The following is a 19,430-nucleotide window of genomic DNA, read 5'->3' as shown; positions in this document are numbered from 1 at the left end:
TGGGAGGGAAAAGGAGGGTCTGGTTTAGAGAGAGGGCAGGTGAAGGAAACTGATCTCTCCAATCAGTGAGAAAACCAAAATAATTCCTTAAAAATTTAATTCACAAACAGGGCTTCCCTGGTGGCGCAGTGGTTGAGAGTCCGCCTGCCGACGCAGGGGACACGGGTTCGTGCCCCGGTCCAGGAAGATCCCACATGCCGCAGAGCGGCTGGGCCCGTGAGCCATGGCCGCTGAGCCTGCGTGTCCGGAGCCTGTGCTCTGCAACGGGAGAGGCCACAGCAGTGAGAGGCCCGCGTACCACAAAAAAAAAAAAAAAAAAAAAAAAAAACTAATTCACAAACAATAGATGGTCATTGGGAAAAATAAATCACAGATAAGCAATAAGAAAAAAAAACCGCAAGTAATCACATCCCCCCAAAATAATGGTGTTTATATTGTTTATATTAGTTTCTTCTTCCCACCAAATAACATACTTTTTCTATCCTACAAATAAAACGATACAAGTTTTGCAATTTTATCAACAATTTTATAATACAGATTTTTTTTAAACATGGGTAATTAGTGATGCCTATCCAATCCTAATCTTCTGTGAATTTATGTCAATCCATATTTCTTCGCAGATTCTGAGAGGGAGAGATAAAAACCTTTCACTTCGTTGTTGTTTGTTTCCTGTTGTCTGTTCATCAGCCACTAATGCATTTCAGAAGGATTAAACAGTGTTCTGTCTAAATCCTTTGTTCTGCTGGATGATGCAGCCTTAGAAAAGGTACCAAAAAAAAAAAAAGAAAAAAAATCAGGTTGGTCTCTTCCTCCCCGTAGATGAAAATGGAGCATAGGTTTTTGTACCAACTGAGAAAATGATCCAAAAAAAAAAAAGGGTCTTAATACCAAAGGGAAATGCAGCTCTAGTATTCAGAAGGGTCTGAGTCAGGATCTCCCACTGCTGCCTTCCCCCACTGCAGGGAACAGCCCTCCAAATGCACCCCAGGCCCCCCTTCCAGCCATCCCCAAGTTTCCAGAGTGAAAAATAACCTTCTTTTCTCCCCCCACCCCTTGATGTTAACGAGGCTCCCTACTGAGACGCAGTTAATCTCATCAATTAAGAGCCTTTTACAATTGGCCTTGCCTGCCAGGCGCAGGCTCTCTGTCCACCGGAAGGTGGGTAAGATAAGTCATGTCAGGACATAATTTATGGGGTTTTTTCTCCCCCCCCCCACCCCGCACCTAGGTTTTTGTCATTTGTATGTTTTTTTTTAATTTAGGCATAATTAACACTCAGTGAAATGTCCAGATCTTAAAGGAACAGTTTGATGAGTTCTGACAAATGCATATACCAAACACACTAAACCACCAACTAAAGATACAAAACATTTCCCTCACCCAGAAAGCACCCTCTGCCCTCCTCCCAGAGGCAACCATTGGACTGATTTCTAGCACTGCTGATTAATTCTGCGTGCTCCAAAAATTCATATAAATGGAATCATGTTATGTTTAAAGATGAGCATGAATGACGAGGAAGAACAGGCAGGTCCTGGTGGAAACGAAAAACAGCTGTAGGCGCTTCGGAAAACAATCCGGCAGTTACTCAAAACGTTACCCAGACAGTTACCATATGACCCAGCAGTTCCCCTCCCAGGTATACACACTCAAGAAAGATGAAAACATACATCCACACAAAACCGTGTACCTTCAGAGGAGCATTATTCATAATAACCAAAAAATGGAAAAACCCCACGTCCATCAGCTGACGAATGAACAAATAAAATGTGGTACATCCTTACAATGGGACATTGTCTGGGCATAAGGAGGAGTGAAGTACAGACACAGGAGATGATGTGAATGAACCTTGAAACCATCATGCCAAGTGAAAGAAGTCAGTCACCAAAGGCCACACGTTAAGCTATGCGCCATGTCTCATGTAAACCTCACCATCTTTGTGCGAGGTGGGTCACGTGATAACTCAACTGAGAAAGTGAAGATTTAGGTGAGCGAAGCAGCAGAGTCACAGTAAATCCAGGTCTTCCTGACTTAAACCCTTGCTTCTGACCATTATAAAACACTGTGCTGGCCACCAGGACACAACAGGGAACCAGACCTACTCAGGCTCAGCTCCAAACATCACATATCATGATTTCATTGACTTGAGACGTGTGTTCCAGAAACCAAGGGCTTGAAGGAGGAACAGCAGAGGCAGGTCACAGTCCACGGGGAGGGAGGGCCTCTGAAGAAGGGGCATGTGGGCTGAGCCATGTGTCTGGCGCTTTGCCAGGTGCTGAGAGAAGAGGGTCCTGCTGTGGATGGCTCAGGACACGGTGGTCTCCCACATGGTGGTAGAAAGAGAAACTGTCCAAACTTCCTGAAGTGGAATGTGGCAAACTAAACAACCTGAAGAGCCCTTGTTTCACCCATTCTATTTTAAGGGACTCTATCCTAATAAAATAGGAAAATATAGTTGTAAAGATTTAACGATGAGCATCGTTTAAGCAGTGCAGAAGCTGAATTCATAAGCAAGCGTCTGTCCCAGATGCTTAAGAAACACTGGAGGGTCTCTGCCACTTATGGCCGAAACACAGTGAAGCTGGGTGTCCCAACACTCAAACAGTGATGAAGCAGAAGTGCATGTGTTGATGTGGGAAGATATTTATCATATATTTAGTAAAAGAGCTATTTACAAACTAATGTGTATGTGTAGACAGCCACACTATTACAAGTATATATATGTGTGTATGTATATATATAGATATGTATGTGTGCGTATATATATGTGTGTGTATGTATATATATAGATATGTATGTGTGTATATATGTGTGTATGTATATATATAGATATGTATGTGTGCGTATATATATGTGTGTGTATGTATATATATAGATATGTATGTGTGTATATATGTGTGTATGTATATATATATGGATATGTGTGTATATATATATAGATATGTACGTATATATATGTGTGTGTGTGTATATAGATATGTGTGTGTGTATATATTATATATATATGTATAATATATATATGCATATGCTTTAGTTCATTTAATTAGTCACCTCTTAGTGATAACAAGTGTTTTTTGCTTCTTCCTTTTGTTTGTCTGGGTTTGTGGATTTTTCTGGAGAAGATAGATACCTTGTGCTTTGTAATAAGAAATGAAGGAAAACTGGTGCCCAGAGAAGAGTTCAATTCTCCCAGAGTGGTTTGATTGGTAAGAACCACTGTTCATTTAATTTATCCGATGCATCTTAGGAAGAGGCCGTCACAAGTCTGGGTTATGCACTGGAGGATGGAAGGAGGTGAAGCAGAGAGAGCTCCCGTTTCACGGGGAAGCTGGTCACATAAACACATCAGTGCAGTCAGTGGTCAGATGTTCTACGATATTTGCAGAGGGGACCCCAGCTCATGAAGGAGGGAGTGATCTTTCCCCCTAATTTGAATGCAGACTCGATTACACTTCACAAACTCACCCCTAACGATCTAGTAAACAGAAGGAGTCCCGGTAGCTGTGAGGAGACTAGTGTTTGGACTTAAAGCTAGGCCGATGACTCTAGCACATGAGCCTCTGTTTTCCTCATCTGTAAAGTGGGTGACCTCTCCAGGTAGCCACGAGGATCGGCTGAGCGCTCCACAACAGCACAGCCCTGCACACACGACGGGGAGGATTTAACGCCGAGATCTGAACCCCTTTTTTACAAGAGTTGACAACCTGGAATTTAACTCGTGATGAATGCCAAAGTGTGGGGAAGAAAACATGTTTACCGCTGAAAGACTGAACAGAGCAAGGCAGTGAGCACCGTGATTCCAAGTCACCGGCCTCAGCCGGGCTCACGCCTAATGTGCCTTCCAACTCGGCCCGCGTTGGAGCAGCTCCTGACTTTTGGAATGTGTTTGGAATCCCAAGGACAGTCTGTACATTTTAAATTAGGAAAAAAAAAAAAATTCTCTGCAAGGTTTTGTTCACATATGCTAAAGGGAAGTATTTAGGACCTACGGCCTTGAAAATAAATCTTACATAACTCACCTCTGGGATAGTGAAAAAAAAGCGTTTTCCAGTTAGGTGAACAGGGTTTGAATGCTGGCTCCGTGCCCTTTTGTAGATTATTTATTATCTCCTAGCTTCAGGATGATAATATCTTTCCTGCAGGGTAATAATCAGAGCGATGTGTGTAGACAGTGCAGATGTTCAATAAATGGTAGTTGTTTTTTTCTTAGTGGGGAGACTCAGGGAACTAACAAAGCCATGGGGTAGCATCACCCAGAAGCCGTACCTTGGGAGAAATCAGCTCATTATGAAAGGGGAGGAGGCCCAGGGTGGTCTGGCTACCCAGAGCTAAGGCTGACCTCAACTCAGCCTGGGAAAGGTGAGGCCAGGATAGCATGTCTTTCTCAGGGATGTGGGAAAGCTAAATTCGACTGCAAATCCAAATGCGAGGCCGGCCCTGTGGTCTGTGCCCCTCTGAGATCCTGGCGTGCGTGAGTAGAATGCACTAGGCTTTTCTGGGAGGGGAAGGGAGCGCGTCTTCACCAGAGAGTGCAGACGGTACCATTAGAGGCTGCACCGGGCAGCTGGGAGTGCAGCAGGTAGCAGAAGCAGCGAGGGGTGGGTTTCCATCAAATCACCCCCGGGCGACTGGTTAAATATTCAGAGTCTGGGTCTACTTCTTGGTTTCAGGAGGGCTGGTGTGGGGCCTGTGAGTAATCTGCATTTCACCAGGCCCCATAGATGCTTCTGACACTCCCCAAGGGCATGGGAACTGCTCCTGGGGTAAAAAAGGACCAGGCGCTGGTCTCTGAAGGCCTCGGTTCAAGACGCAGCGGGGCGCCAGCTCTCAGGTCCAGTTGTAAAATTTCTCTGTAAAATACTGGGACTGGGCCCAGTAAGGGGAAGGCTGGCTGGGACGACTCTGCAGGCTGCAAATGTATGTATAAACAGGGAAGTATCAGTATGAGCTATGCACTAAATTATATATATTATGTGTGTGTGTGCATATATATATATATATATATAACCATATATTCACATATACATACACACATATGCTTTCATATATACATATGCATGTATAATGCACAAAACCACATGTGTGTATATACATATACATGTCTACACAAAGCCACGAATGTGTATATAGACACATATACACAGAATTTCATATATATATACATGTATACATACGGATATGCTTATGCATACATATATATCTCTATGTGTGCGCTCATATTCACATATATATACATGTACAAGTGTATACATACACGTGTATATACACATGCAGGTAAAGGCACACACACACACACATGTATTTCAACTAATCCTCATGTATCTCTGCTGTAGTACTAAGAGCCCATTTTCCTGAAGAATCTGAGGCACGGAGAGAATAGGAAACTTGCCTAAGGTCACAGGGCCAGTTCGTGGTAGAGGCCACTACTTTTGAAACAAGGTAGACTGGCTCCAGAGTTCCTGTGCGCCCTCACTAGATTAGAACAGGTAACCCGAGAGGTTAAACAGAGGACAGACCGAGAGTCATAAACTGAAATGTACAACTCGCACCCTGGGGTAGGCCATGTCCAGCGATGTCTGCCCAGAATTCCTCCCATTTCTGTCCATTGAGAGTTGGAGTCAATTTCTCCTGCCCGTGTACACACACACACACACACACACACACACACACACACACACACACACACACACACACCCCACACAGCCTGGCCAGTGGACACATAAAAGTAACGCTCACACTGCATTTTCCCCACTCTGTATCAGTTAGCCCTGCAAACCTGAACCCCACATTCCCAGCCCACAGTCACGATTTACCGTCCTGAATCACACAATTAGCAAAACAAATGACACTTGCAGTTAGAGCCTGTCAAATTGAACCGTGGGGTGCCTGGAGCATGTGGCAAGAAGCTACCAGCCCCGCCAAAGCCACGTGGCGAATAAACCTAGAGTAAAAGGTCAACAGGCGTGGCTGAAATGGACCATCTCTGCTTCAGTCAACAGGCGACAGCAACAAAGACGGCAGCATGGGACATCTACTTAAAAGGAGGGAGGGGGACTTCCCCAGTGGAGCAGTGGTTAAGAATCTGCCTGCCAATGCAGGGGACACGGGTTCGAGCCCTGGTCCGGGGAGATCTCACATGCTGTGGAGCAACTAAGCCAGTGTGCCACAACTGCTGAGCCTGCGAGCCACAACTACTGACCCCGCATGCCACAACTACTGAAGCCCGTGCGCCTAGAGCCCATGCTCTACAACAAGAGAAGCCACCACAATGAGAAACCCGCACACTGCAACGAAGAGTAGCCCCCGTTCTCCACAACTAGAGAAAGCCCGCGCGCAGCAACAAAGACCCAACGCAGCCATAAATAAATAAATAAATACAATTTATTAAATAAATAAATAAATACATAAATACATAAAATAAAAGGAGGGAGGAAACCATGGTGAGTTCCAGGACCTGGCTTTAGCCCCAACTGGCTGTGTGATCTTAGACCATACTTCACCTCTCTGGCCTCATTTCCCCAGGTAAGCTGGGTGATGTCCAAAGAGCTATCAAGTTCTTTTCATGATTCTCCTTAGTTTCATCTTAAGCATTGGTCATTGCCATAGCGTTTACTTTTGACTGGGAAGGGAAAGAAATCCAGCAAACTCTACTTTGCCACTGTAAGGAAACCAGGGGACAGAGGGTGTCACTGACCTCATGGTAACACAGTAAGTCACTGACAGAACCTTCAAAACCCAGGAACCCCAAACCCAGGCTACTCTCCTCCTATGGTTAATACCACTCTGCTCCTACACTGGATTCTAAGTTACCTATGTAGGAATTCACACCCTCCCACGCCTCTGGACGTGTCCTGCAGCCACCCAGCAGTTCCTCAATTAACGCAGGCTGGTGAGACATTATCAGTGTCACTGGATTTTGTTTCCTTGCCCCCGCCAAAGCCAGCTGCTTCCTTCAAATTGGTATCAATTGTGCCAGGAAGTTTCTTTTTCCCTGCAATCTGTTGTCAGAGGGATCTGTCAAATGAAGGACGGAACCAGCTGGGCACATGGAGATACCGGCTGGCCGCTCTGGACTGGCTCATCCCAGCCCCATTGGTCGTTTGGCCAGTGCCCTGTGCTAGGGGCTCTACTGACTGATAGTGAGGACAAAAGGAGAGTCGTTACGATATTTAATCAGAAAGCACCATCATCATCCTAAAGAACCTCTGGTCTGCTCCAAAGCCAGCTAGGAAACTGACCTCACCCCCTTCCTATAAGCCCACAGCCTCCAGTCCATCCAAGACCAAGGGATGCGATATGTCTCCTGGGGGCAACATGTCCAGGAAAACAAAGCTTTTCTGAGGATCTGTGTGGACATCAGATGGGACTACCTCTCACTCATCTCACAGATGACGAAACTAAGGCTGATCATAATACTAACATGTATGTATACAAGTACACAGTGCATACAAGGTCCTGTTCTAAGTGCCTGACGTGCTGCGGTAGGCAGAATAGTGGTCCCCCAAAGATGCCCATGCCTGAATGCCTGAAATCTGTGGCTACATTAGGTTACATGGCAAAGAGGAATTCAGGATGCAGATGGAAATAAATGGCTAATGTGTTCACCTTAATATAGTGAGATTATCCTGGATTGTTTCCGTGCGTCCAATATAATCAGCAGTGTCCTTAAAAATGGAAGAGGGAGGCAGAAGAGAAAGCTGTGACTAAGGAAGAAAGGCGTGAAAAGAGGTCATGTGGCTAGCCTTGAAGACGAGGGAAGGGGCCATAAGCCTAGGGACGCAGGCGGCACTTAGAAGCTGGAAGAGGCAAGGAAACAGACTCTCTCCTGGAGCCTCCAGAAAGAACCAGCCCTGTGTACCTTGATTTTAGCCCAGTGGGACCCACCTTGGATTCTACCCTATGGAACTGTAAGATAGTAAATTTGTGTTGTTTTAAACCCCTGAATTTGTGGTCATTTGTTACAGCAGCAATAAGAAACTAATATGTGAACCAACTCACTTTATTAATTATCATTTTTATAATAATTTCATGAGGTGTTATATTAATCACTATGACTACAAGAAGGCTGCATTAACAGAATACCGCAAACTCAGCAGCATACAATAATAAGCATTTATTTCTCACTCACGTGTCTGTTAGTCAGCTAGCAGTTAGATGATACAGGGAAGGTCTGTCTGAGCTTGGCTCCGTGCTAGGTGTGAATTCTGAATCTGCTCCAAGTCTCTCATCTTCTGTGGGTTGGATACTACCAAAGGCATGTTGTCATGATGAAAGGCACACAGGAAAGCAAGCCCAACTGCATCCACACGTTTCCATCCTCCACTCCAGTGATATTGCTAACATCCCATGAACCAAAGCAAGTCACATGGCCAAGACCAAAGTCACAGGGTGCAGAAGTGCATTCACCCACCTTGAGGCCACGGCAAAGGGACGCATGTGTTAATTTTATTATGGAGGAGTGAAGAACTGGGACCAATAGTTCAGTCTACCAATGACAAACACTACTGTCAGCATCCCATTCTACAGCTGAGGAAACCAAGGCACCGGGTCATTAAGAAACTCATCCGTGATCACATTGCTAGTGAATGATGGAGTCAGGATCAGAACCCATTCTGCCTTCAGAATGGGCTTACACGTAACTAATTGCTGGAGCAAGGTCCCTATGACTCTAAATGCCCCTGTCTCTGGGTCAGGTGGGGGCGTCATCCAGGGGCTGCAAAGATCCCCAGAAGTGAGAGAAAGACACTGGGAGAGGGAGGTTCCCAGTAAAATGCAGTTCTTTGCCACAGCGTCCAGAGACTCAGGATGCTCTTGGGGGCCCTTCCATCTCCTGGCATGGGCAGGGGGTCACCAAACTCCTCTCCCTTGGCCCTGTAACTGTGTGTCAGTGAAAACTCCAACTTAAGGTAATGACACACTAAGGGCAGAAGAGAGGGGAGGGGATGCCTGAAGTCCAACCCCCTCCATGTCCTGCAGCACCTGAGCCTCAGCCCTTCTCCTTGTCCCCCCAGCCAAGATCTCCCCACTTCTGGCTGAAAGCGGGTGGCACACACTCTAACCAAAACCGAGAAGCCCTCTAAGACAGCAAGGCAGGTAACACTTTTAGAGCACACACTACAAGCTCTCAGATTTTCCTTTCGTATCACGCAGGCGACTGGCACTGCTCCCAGCCTGAGCTCAGAAGAGCAAGGCTCAGTGAGGTTGAGGGATTTGCCAACCGTCACCCAGTTATTGAATGGGGGTGCCCACACCGCAACCCAGGTCCCCTTCTCTTTACCATGCTGCCAGCCCTGAACCCAGTGCAGAAACTTCAAGGAGAACCTCCCTGAGAGATGGGACCGTGGCCCTTTGATTCATGCACTGCCCATCCACTGAGCGCCCCCAGGGAAGGCCCTGGCAGAGGGGTCCAGAGCTACTGCACTTTTGAGTCCTGGTTTTACCATCTACTAGATGGGAGAGCTGGGCCACATTACTTAAGCTTTCTGTGCTTCCGTTTCCTCACCTGTAAAATGAATGAAGGCAATAACAGTATCTCGGGGGTCCCTAACCCCCAGGGCGGTGGACCGGTACTGTTAGGAACCAGGCCACGTAGCAGGAGGTGAGCTGCGGGCAAACGAGCGAAACTTCATCTGCCTCTCCCCATCGCTCGCATTACCGCCTGAACCATCCCCCCCCACACACACCCCAGTCCGTGGAAAAATTGTCTTCCACGAAACCGGTCCCTGGTGCCAAAAAGGTTGGGGACTGCTGCAGTATCTAACACCTCAGCAGGGGCTTCTGGGGATTATAGGGTTTGGTAAAAATGAAGCACTTACAACAGTGCCTGGCATATGGCCGGTGTGATAAAAGCACTAGCTTTTATTGTCGTAACTGCGGTAGACAAAAATGACTTCATCCTCGCCTTTACAGGATTCCAGCCTGGTGAAGGAAAACAGATGTGAAACAAACACAAATAAACATGTCATTACAGATCACGCTATGAAGGAAAAGTGGAGTGAATGGGAGGAAACAACAACAGGACAGCTTAAGGGTCAGAAAGCACTCACCACACAAAGACGGAGGGAATGAGCATTCCAGGTGGAGGAATGACACGTGCAAAGGCCCTGGGGCGGCAGGAAACAGGGTGGTTTTGTATCACTCTGCAGAGGTCGGTGAGGCTGGAGAACACTGAGTAAGAAGGAGAGCAGCTGGGCCAACTCACACAGGAGCCCCGTAGGGGTTTTGGTCTTTATCCCAGGAGCAGAAATGGGAAGGCTTACGTATGTTGTGGGTCAGACACAAGTGGATTCCCACTTAACAAAGTCATGCTGGCTGCTGAGTGGAGAATGGATTGCCGAGGGGTGAGATTGGATTCAGGGAATCAAATCTGGAAGCTGTTGTTGTGATCTAGGCAGGATAACTTGGATAAGAGTGTTGGTGGTGGAGGGAAGAAAAAAACTCAACTGAAGCCCCAGGGGCCTGAGGCCCATGAGGAGAGAGTCCAGAAGCTGTGGCCAGGATGGTCAGCTGGCTGGCTCTCACCCACTGTCCTGGCCACGGACAAGCTGCCCTGCATGCTCAAGGCACCATCCTGCTTAGCCAGCTTGGAATGTTCTAGAACATCTCTCTCAGTGGACTTTACTTCTCAAGGCTTTATGAAGGTCCATGCTGAGAGGTGCTGGTGACCTCGGAGCTGACCCCCATACCCTTGGCAGGAAGGGAAGCCATAGTGGGGATAGTGGGAGACGTCTGAAAATCAGATGTACAACCCGACAAGGTCAAGAGTGGTATCTTGAAGCGGGACCTCATCGTCTTTGACCCATCTCAAGGGAGGCATCCTCTCCTTGGGCACAGAACTTCTCCCACACCCCCCACCCCCATCCAACACCAGGCTCTGAGCTACCTTCAGGGAGGGGCCCATGTCTTTCCAGATCTGTGGTCCAGGCCTGGACAACCATCCTGCTGGAAGATGGGCTCTGTGAGGGCAGCTGCCATGTTACACCTCCTTGTAACCCCAGTGCCTGATATATCGCGTGCACTCAATCGAATTACGTTCAACGAGAGAACAGACAACTCTCTTCCATTCCCTTGGAGTCAACGTCTCCGTCACTAAATCAATGGTTCCTGTGGCCAAGCCAAAACCATGCCCACTAGTCAACAGCTAATGCCCTACAGGGACCCACATCACGCTAGGAAGTCAGCATGGGCGGAAAGAGAAGAGTCCATTCCTGCTGTCCAGACGCGAGGACGTCAGGCACCTTCCAACAGAGGAAGATGCCTTGGGGGTGGGAGAACCTAAAGATGGAAGGGAACTTGAGCTCAGGCGGGACCTGGATACAGAGGGACAGCCCGTTAGACAGAGGGGAGCCTCCACTCCCTGAATACCTGCCATGAGCCAAACCCCAGCAGGAGCCCGTAGACAGGTTCTTCCCACAAGAGCCCCGGCACACGAGCTAGCAGCCCACGTCACGGCAGAGGACGCTGAGGCTCAGAGTGGTGAAGCGACTTGCTCGTAATCACAGAGCCAGCCGCCGGTAGAGCTGCGGTTGAACACAGCCCTGTCTGGCCATGGGTGGCCAGAGCCCATGGACCCCATAGCCATCCAAAGAGGAAGAAACGTCGAGAACAAACCATGAAAGTCAAAGAAAGACGGCGGCGGGTTCAAAAGACAAGGAGGCGACCTGCGCACCAGGACCAGTGTCCCACCCAAAGCTGACCAGGATAAAATCACAGAGAGGGGTGAAGGTGAGGTGGACCTTAAAGGCCACGCTAAGAGGTTAGACTATTTTCGCGTGGAGAGGGACATGGTCAGAGCTGTGCTTTCAGAATTTGTACTTGGCCATAGGGAGGAGGAGAGGTGAGGGACAGGAAAACTCGGCATGCCCGACGCGAGGCCCGGCACGGGAGAGGCAGGGCAAGAGAGGGAGGAAAACAGGAAGTGAGGCCAACTGGAAGGAAGCAGGAGCAGGGCCGCTGGCTGGAAGGGGTCCAGGGAGAGAGGGAGAAACCACTTCCCCTCTTCTTTCTGATGAGGGCAAGATTATTACTTGAGAGCAGCGCAGGACTTCCAAAAACACAGGACGAGAAGAGCCCTGAGCATGTGTCCCCCACAGAGGTCGCGGTACCCAAATCATGTGGTCACTCTGACCACCTCCGTCTACACTGGAGCTTCGTCCACACTGAGCTCTGGCCTCAGACCCTGGGGGACCCAGCAGTGCCCCTTCCTCTGGCATCTCAGGGCCAAAGACAGGCACAGAGATCAATGGAACCCAAAGGCAAGTGGTGAGAGACGGAAAGAAAACTGGATGAAGAAACCAAGGTGCAGAGAGGTACACAACTTGCCTGATGTACAGCGAGTGCGTCCCAGAATCAGGATTCTAACGCAGGCTCCTCTGTGTAGACCTTGCCTGTACCACTCAGGGTCCCAGCAGGGAGGAAGCAGAGGAGTAAGCGCCCTGACCTCACTCCCTTCCTGCCTTCCCACTTGCCAGTGCCTCCCGAACAGAAGCCCGAGGGCAGCAGAGCCCCGTGTGGTACCCATCCTGCTGCATCCACACAGGCCGGCCTCCTGACGGGGACGTGGAGGTCGCCCAGCACCTCGTCACTCCCACAGCCAAGTCTCTGGTAGGTACCTGGGCCTCAGCTGCCTCCACCCTGCAATCCACAGGGCCGGCGAACAGCCTGGACCCAGCAGCAGGAGGCCGCCTGCCTCTCTGCACAAGGGCAAGACGCCTCACATGCCTGCACCCCAAGCTGGTCCAGCAGCATCAAGCTCTCTCCTTCCTTCCTCATTCACACTCCCGGGCCCTGCCCTGTTTCTATCATATGCAAAAATCTCAAAATAGCCTACATCCGTTAAGGCAGGCCATTGGGAGTGGCTGTCTTGAGAGAAGAGGGCCAGCTGATGCCACTGCAGCCGAAGCCGCCCACTCTGGGCCCCAGCCTGCCCCTCTTACCCTCCCTGCCAGCCGTGCACATGAAGGCCTGGCTGCCGGTAAAAAGAAAAGGCTCCTATCTCTGATTCCACAGGGCCTCTGATAAGAAATGTCATCCCTTGCTGTGTAATATTACCTGGCCGGATAAGAATCTCTATCATGCTCAAACATAGGCTGGCTACAGAACACAGAGCCCAGCGGCGCAGGATAATTTATTTGCTTAAGCTGAAAGCCCTGGGAGGCTGAGAGAAGTGCACTGAATAAAAGAGGAAGCCAAATTATAACCTATCTGACTTGGGGTGAGGATTGTTGCCCAGGGAAGGATGCAGCACCTGAGGACAATAGCGGGCCTGCCTCACGTTCCTCCCGACCCAATAAGCATTTTCACCTTCCTCTTTCCTCAAAGGGCACTTTCCCCTATGTGATCGCATTTAATCCTCATGACAACCTCAGGAGAAGCATTCTTAGCCTCCTTTTACAGATCAGGAAATTGAGATTCAGCAAGGTTAAGTAACGTGGCCAAGGTCACATGGGCAGCCACACCAGCACGTGGAATCAAACCCATCGGGTCTGACTCACCAGCCTGCTGTCAGATCAGGAGTCCGCTCCCAGCTGCTGGGTCGCTTGGCTCATACAACAAAATTAATCAATTAAGTCAGATCGGCCTGACTGACAGCGTCAGCTACATGTTATCATCTCGAAGGTCCGTTTCAAGCCTCTCCCCTCAACCCCTCGAGTCTTTGTAATCTGGGGAATAATGAAGCCTGGCAGAGCATAGAGGCTCAAGGGGCGGGGGTGGGTAGGCCAGGGACGGTACCCAGGAGAGGAGAAGGGACACCCGGGGCTTCCACTCCAGCCCATGTGTTTGAGGGGCAGGAGGCAGAAGGACACTGTGGGAAGAAAACTCCCCCGTCCGTTCAACATTCATGCGTTCACAGACACTAATGGGAAGGCTGTGGTGTGCCTGGATCTGGGCTTGGCCCAGGTGATAATATCCTTGCACATGGACAGATCCTGCCCTCCTGGAGGGGTCTGTCTTCTGGGACGTACAGATCAACAGAGGCAGGAACCACAGACTGTGTTAAGTGTGGACGTAGGAAGTACAGGCAGCTGATTTGGGAGTGGTGGGTGCGCATCAGTGGAGCCGTTAGGTCAGCACACTCTACACACTGTGATATGCCCTCCTTCATTTCATTTTTTAAAATCAACATTGTTAAGGACGACAGTGGTGAACAGAACTTCACGAGTGTTCCGTATCACTTCGTAAAGCCACCCATTCTTTTTAACAGCTGTGGAGTACTCCATTTTATGGAGGCATTGTGATTTAATCAACCGATCCCCAACTGAGGAGCATGTAAATTGTATCTCACTGGGGGAGACGAATAGATGAAGCAGAGAGGACTATTAGGGCAGTGAAACGATGCCATGTGATACTACCATGGTGGATACACGTCATTGTACAGTTGTCACAGAATGTTCAACACCGAGAGTGAATCCTAATACAAACTATGGGCTTCGGGTGATAATGATGTGTTGGAGAATGTAGATGTGTCAGTTGTAACAAATATACCATTCTGGCACAGGAGGGAGACTACACCATTCTTGCTAGTGAGGGAGGCTGCATGTGGGGACAGAGCATATATGGGAACTCTCTATACTTTCCACTCAATTTTTCTGTGAACCTAATAATAATAATAATAAAATCAATTGATCAGGCAAGCGTGCATTTAGCTCAAAAATCTAAATTCCATTCTGTTTTCTTTTTTTTAAATTTTTTTCTATTTCTTTCTTTATTTTCTTTCTTTTTGGCTGCGTTGGGTCTTCGTTGCTGCACGCAGGCTTTCTCTAGCTGTGGTGAGCGGGGGCTGCTCTTCACTGTGGTGCACGGGCTCATTGCGGTGGCTTCTCTTGTTGCAGAGCACAGGCTCTAGGTACGCGGGCTTCAGTAGTTGTGGCTCGCGGGCTCTAAAGCGCAGGCTCAGTAGTTGTGGCGCACGGGCTTAGTTGCTCTGCGGTGTGTCGGATCTTCCTGGACCAGGGCACAAACCCACGTCCCCTGCACTGGCAGGCAGATTCTTAACCACTGCGCCACCAGGGAAGCCCTCTGTTTTCTATTGACTATTTTTCTCCCTAAGTTTGGGTCAAATCCTTCTGTTTCTTTACATATCCAGTAATCCAATTAAAAACTAGGCACTGAAGATAGGGGTAGGGGATTAAGAGGTACAAACTGCTACGTATAAAATAAATAATCTACAAGCCTATATCGTACCGCACAGGGAATATAGCCAATATTTTATAACAACTATGAATGGAGTCTAATCCGTAAAAATTTTGAATCGCTATGTTGTCATCCCCAAACTAATACAATATTGTAAATCAGGGGTCCCCAACCCCCGGGCCACGGACCACTGCTGGTCCGTGGCCTGTTAGGAACCGGGCCACACGGCAGGAGGTGAGCGGCGGGAGAGCGAGCGAAGCTTCATCTGTATTTACAGCCGCTCCCCATCGCTCACATCACTGCCTGAGCTCTGCTTCCTGTCAGATCAGTGGTGGCATTAGATTCTGCTGTGTACAGCGCATGTGAGGGATCTAGGTTGCGCGCTCCTTGTGAGAATCTAATGCCCGATGATCTGAGGTGGAGCTGAGGCTGTGATGCTGGCGCTGGGGAGTGGCTGCAAATACAGATTATCATTAGCAGAGAGGTCTGACTGCACAGAGACCATAAGAAATCAATTGCTTGCCGACGCATATCAAAACCCTATCAGTGAGTGGCAAGTGACAATTAAGCTGTATCTTACAGACTAGACTGGACATAAGCAACGCACATCAGGTGTCACTGTCTCCCATCACCCCCAAATGGGACCATCTAGTTGCAGGAAAACAAGCTCAGGGCTCCCACTGATTCTGCATTATGGTGAGCTGCATAATTATTTCATTATACGTTACAATGTAATAATAATAGAAATAAAGCGCACAATAAATGTAATGTGCTTGAATCATCCTGAAACCGTCCCCCACCCCGTTCCGTGGAAAAACTGTCTTCCACGAAACCAGTCCCTGGTGCCAGAAAGTCTGGGGACTGCTGCTGTAAATCAAATATACCTCAATTTAAATAAAAAAATAAAATAAAAATTAGGCATTCTATGTCAATAAGTAAATAGAGAAGTAAGTAAATAAAAACTGTCTCACTGTTTGCTATTTCAAACAACGTTGAGATGAAGATCCTATTCACATCATCTGCAACTATGCATGCATTTCTGCAGAATAAACTCTAAGAGTTCACCCAGCAACTTTAAGCTCGACTTTTCCTGCCCCCTTCACTGTAGCCGTGGCAAAGTCTCACACTGGGTCTTGACAGCTAGGGGCTCCCCGTGTGCCCGCCCTCTTCAGAGCCTGGGAGGGCTGTCCTAAAAGCACCTGCCTCCTCCTTGCTGAGCATCTGCTGCCGTTCCCACAACAGCACGTGAGCAAACAAACAAACGTCACTCGGGCTGCTGAGACACCACTCCTCTTGCTTCTGCCCTGTCTGGCGCGTGGTGGTTGAGTTCAGGAATCGAGCTGGACACTAAACAAGACACCCACCTCTCTTCACCCAGGCTGCTCCCAGAACTGGCTGGCTTTCTTCTTTTTCTTCTGGGCCCTGCGATGTTCAAGAGTGCAGAGAGCCCAAGGCTGGAGAGAAGCAAATCTCCACAGGAGCTCGGAACTCCTCTGAAACCTCAGCCCGGCCTGGGAAAACACAGTAAATAATGTCAATTATGCAACGTGGAGCCCGAGGCACCCTGAAGAAAAGAATTCATTACAAAAAGAAAAATCCTCTGATATTCAGAAGATAAAAAGAATATGTCTTCGTGGCTGAACTAAAGTGGAACCTCAGGTAAAGGACGTCATTCTACACGTGGGAGGCTGGCCATCCACTGGCAGATGCCGAGTGAGGAGAGCGACCATGAGTGAGACAGTCCCACTCCTCCAGGAACTCGTGATCCCCAGAGGAAGGCATCACTGACTCTTCCTTCGTAGATGAGAGAAGAGGATATCTGAGCTAGGTATTGAAGAGCAGAAGTGCACCAGGCAGAGGAAGGTGGGGAGCTTTTCAAACAGTATTAACAGCATGTGTGACATGGAGTGTGAAAGAACGGTCTGCCGGCGGTCAGACTGTAAGGGGAATCCCTCACAGGCTGTGCTAAGGGTTTGCCCTTCCCCCACAGATGCGATGGGGGCTCCTAGAGGCTCTTGAGCAGCAGGGTGACAGATGAGATCGAGGCCTCAGCATCGCCGTGAAGGATCAGCTGGGGAGAGCAGATTCTCAGCCGAGTGCGAACCAGTTCATCACAGAGCAGAGCAACAGACACAGTGATTAAAACAGCGGCCTCTGGAGCCAGCTCTCTGTCTTCAAATCCCAGCTCTGCCCCTACCAGCTTGAGCAAGCCTTCTCATCTGTGAAATGGGGATGACATCAGCAGAGGTCTCTTTGTGCTAGAACAAGGCCCGGTACACAATAGGGACACAAGCCATGACATCTCTGGGACTTCTCCATCCCCCTATTCCCCTAGCGTCCTCATTCAGCACTGCCAGTTCTTTTGAAACGCAAGCGGCCATCAATCGGAGCAAAGGCGGGCAAGGTTTGACTTCGGAGGGCTGGACCTCGGTCTGAAATAGAGTCTGGGAACTGCTAGAACTGTCAGCTTTCCCAACAGCCCTGTAACGGGGATGATCTGAGATCGTGGCTCCTGAAGCTGCTTCACCAGAGAATCCCGGGGGGAGATGTTATAACCCCAGTGCCTGGGCTCCACTCCTGGCTAATTAAGTCAGAATCTTTGGGGCTTGGGTCCTGGCAGCAAGATATTTAAATTCCTCAGATGATTCCAATGGGAAACCACGTCTGAGAACAACTGATCTATGAGTCAAACTGAGCAGGAAAGGGAACGCTGGCAGAAGGAAAAGTGCTGCCACCCCAAGCTGTGTCACAGCTACTCGGCCCTCCAGGCTTCTGTTTCCTCCCCGGCTGGGTGGGTGTGTCGATGCCTGGACCCTGAACACCTCACAGGGCAGTGGGAGGCCACCCTGAGCTAACAGGTTGAGAGTGCCCACGTCACTGACGTTGTGACACACCCCTCAAAGCTCTTCTGGCAACAGAGAGGGGCCCCACACACCAACGATGCAACCAGGAAGGGAACTAGTGGCAGAAGCACCGGTTAGGTGTGGAGAGCTAGTAGTAGTAGTGGCCCTAGGTCCTCTCACTAACCAGCTCTGTTACTAGCAGTCCCACCTTTCTGAGCCTCAGTTTCTTCAGCGGTTGACTAGGGATGAGTCCTGACTTACCAATCAGACAAAGGGAGAGTGGGGTGCAAGGCAGGAGGACGTAGGTTGAGCTCTGAAGGGTCAGGCTCACGCAGAGCATTTTGATTTAGCGTTTTCTAGGTCTTCCCTGGAACGTGAAACGTTCTGGAGAGAGGAAATGCCCCCTTCGACAACTGTTGTGACTGAAGGGAGTCGGGGAGACGAGGGGCCGTGGAAGCTTTCTTCGGGGCAGGCTAGCGGGGAGCCCGCCAGCGTCCAAGTAGGGGTGGGTGATAGGGCAGCAGGGCAGGGTGGGGCCGAGGGCTGCCCTGGCCGAGACATTCAGATAGGAAGTGCTATCTGGGAACAATGGAACCACTGTACTGTTGTCCCAGCCTGGATCTGACAAGAGGGGATAAGACTCCAGGAAATACATCCCCCAACAGCTGGCCAGCGTGGTCCCGACAAACCGTGGGCCCCTTTATTTGTTCATTCGTTCACTCGTTCGTGTGCCCCGCACTAGTGCACATCAACCACGTACCAAGAATTGTGTTAGAAGGCGGGGATGCCGCGATGAATGAGGCTCGGCCTGCACCCTTAAGAGGGACAAAGATAAACAGGGCAAAGAAAGAAGGAACACTTAAGTATAACACCATGTGCTAAAGCACAACAACAATAATAATAAGAGCCACAACTTAGTGACGGCCAACCAGCACCAGGGTCCAAGCATCCTGGCGTTTTCTATTCACTATCTCAGATCCTCAGTGTCTTCTCCACGTAAGAGTTCTTGTTCCATTTTACAAATATGGAAACTGAGGCTCAGAGAGGCTGATTACTCGACACAGGTCGCACAGCAACTTCAGAGGCTGGGCTCGTATCTGAATTCAGGGCAGTGTTCCTTCAGCGCCTGGGCTCTTTCCCCATAGCTGCTGTAATCCAAAGAATCACAAGATTACAAGACAAAGTATCCTCCCCCATGTACCTCTTACACGCACCGTCCCCTCGTCTGGAGAAAACAGTTTAAAAACCATAACAAGCAAACAAGGAAAAAAAATGAGGCATGGCACCCAGCCTGGAGTTATTACTCAATACATGCTGACAGACAGAGAAAGACAAATATCATATGATATCATTTAAATGCAGAGTCTAAAAAACAAAACAACACACAAATGAACTTATTTACAAAACAGAAACAGACTTACAGAACGAACTTACGGTTACCAGAGGGGAAGGGTGAGG

The 19,430-nt window shown here is 48.9% G+C and overlaps 1 long non-coding RNA gene across 2 annotated transcripts in view; it reads right to left on the bottom strand.

Annotated features, from left to right (window-relative positions):
• Positions 1-19,430, bottom strand: part of LOC309974191 — a 291,403-nt gene that overhangs the window by 68,940 nt on the left and 203,033 nt on the right. For both annotated transcript variants that reach the window (XR_014326865.1, XR_014326866.1), the window contains exon 4: positions 16,494-16,640. This is a non-coding gene — a long non-coding RNA (uncharacterized lncRNA). The remainder of the gene's footprint in view (positions 1-16,493; positions 16,641-19,430) is intronic.

This window comes from Leucopleurus acutus, assembly GCF_964270905.1.
Source record: "Leucopleurus acutus genome assembly, chromosome: 17".
Classification (NCBI taxonomy): Eukaryota; Metazoa; Chordata; class Mammalia; order Artiodactyla; family Delphinidae; genus Leucopleurus; species Leucopleurus acutus.
Note: the sequence above shows the minus strand (reverse complement) of the source record. Positions and strands in the feature narration are given on the sequence as shown.